The sequence below is a fragment of the Daktulosphaira vitifoliae genome, unplaced genomic scaffold, assembly GCF_025091365.1.
Source record: "Daktulosphaira vitifoliae isolate Bord-2020 unplaced genomic scaffold, ASM2509136v1 Scaffold_3, whole genome shotgun sequence".
Classification (NCBI taxonomy): domain Eukaryota; kingdom Metazoa; phylum Arthropoda; class Insecta; order Hemiptera; family Phylloxeridae; genus Daktulosphaira; species Daktulosphaira vitifoliae.
The window spans coordinates 9,735,158-9,737,275 of record NW_026099574.1 but is presented as its reverse complement, the minus strand read 5'-3'; positions in this window follow the sequence as shown (position 1 = coordinate 9,737,275).

Sequence of the window (2,118 nt, the reverse complement as noted above, 5' to 3'; positions counted from 1 at the left end):
TTCACTATGCATACAAGTAACTAACAGATTTATTTAATGACAGAAGAATGTTATCTAATAAAACTTTACCTCGGTGGTTGTGACTTGTTCACCGACGTCTGTTTTGCTATTATTCAATTTTTCTGTCCAATGAGATAAATATGTAAGTGAAACTAATCCAAAGTAAGGAAAAGAATAAAAGAATAATACAAAATTAATCTTAATAATTCATAAATACTGAAAATATATACTTAAAAGTGTTAATAGATCACTCAAAACTGAAGTGAAGGAATACAATACTGTCGTTAATAAAACGATAACTGATAAGTAAAATAGATAATATATAATAAGGATCATTTGACTTGACCATTTAACACAGATACATACACCATCAACAAGGACTTGGATATCCATAACATAAATAAACTTTTAAATGTATGTGGTTTATTTGTAATGTAACATTGAAACCAGTGATAAGGGAATAAAGCAAGGAAATTTGATTATCATGAGTATAAAGTGTTCGTACAGCGGGTAAAGTTATTTTGAACATGTCACTACCGTCAAGTATGGGGTCCCTAAAAGTAATGGGTCCACATTTGAGTTATTCACCATGCCCACCTTACACACCCAAGAACACACTATCTCATGGTAAAGGAAAGACAGGGAATTCTGGTTCAACATTACATCTAAAAAAATGATAAAAAAGGAATGAAAATTATACAGGTGTATTTTGATCAACAAATAAGTTAAAATAAAATATGACCATTGATCAATTAAGCAAAATGTTCATAATCAATACATAAAAAAAAATCATGCAATATGTACATGTTATACAATCGGGCCACTAGATTAAGATGTAAAAGAGAAGAAAATTTTCATCAAGTGAGGGTACCATTAAGGTTTTATTTAATAAACTAGAACAATGGAGTAACCAGTTACAGGTAAAATTGTGGAGAAAAAAAAATGTTTCAGTTCAGGCCCTAACAATTTAAAATAGTAATATTAATCTAAGCAAAATATATTAACACATACCAATTACCTTAAAATGAATACTCAGACACAACCTGGAGAATGAATTTAAAATCATAGACTTAACAGAGATTATACTCTGTAACCTAATTAATAGTGTAAGCAACAATTTTGGTGATACAAATATTCTAACACATAAAAAATATATACAAAAAAAATCGATCTTCAAAATGTTTATGAGATACCTCATAAATGTATTATATACATTAAAATAAACATTTTATGAAAATTTGACGTTTAAAAAATTGATTGCGTAAAGTCCATAAAAAGCTCAAAAATATGGTTAAGTTCTACGAACACTTAAGTAAACCAAAAAAATTTTTTTTTTTAATTAGATTAATATTTGTGTGTATTTTAAGAGAAAAAAATTTTTTTAAATGTTTAAAACCACTACCTTTTTTTTTAGATTAGAACGTACGCTAGAATATACGATGCACATAAAAATAAATGAAAATATCGTCAAATTTACTGTTTCCTTTTTACATTTTTTTATTTTAAAATGCATTATCTATATATACATATTTATAATTATAAAAATAAAAATAAAAATTATTTTTTATTTTTTTGTCATCAATGTTGATTTTTTACAATCAGGGTACTCATTGCGGTGTCTCTCCACAACTTGTAATAAATATTGCCTTTGCTCTCATCGTTTGTTTGACAGTTATTAAAACTCGCCATTAAGGCGACTCCGCGTTCTGCTGGGTCATTTATTACAAATAATGATTTAACTTTATTTTTAGTCTGATTGTAGTTCGAATTTTGAGTCCAAAAGTTTGGTTGATTGTTTAAAAATTCTTGATTTATGGTAAGCGTAGAAATAATTTTGTAGTATTTTCTGTTAGAAACTGATGTACTCCTTCATTTTCTTTTACTGTTTGAATTTCTATTTTTTTTTTAATTTATTTTTCCATTTTTATTTAATGCTTGAACCATTTTTTTTTTGTTCTCTATTGATATGTCTTCAAAAAATGACAGTCCTGCAAGTATATCATTTAGATACCATATGTGTCCAGAAAAAAAACTTTTATAGTGTTACGTCGCTATTTAGGGGTTTAGCCTAAATGCCCGTCGACAGTATTCTAAGGGACCAACGGGGGATAGCTGGCT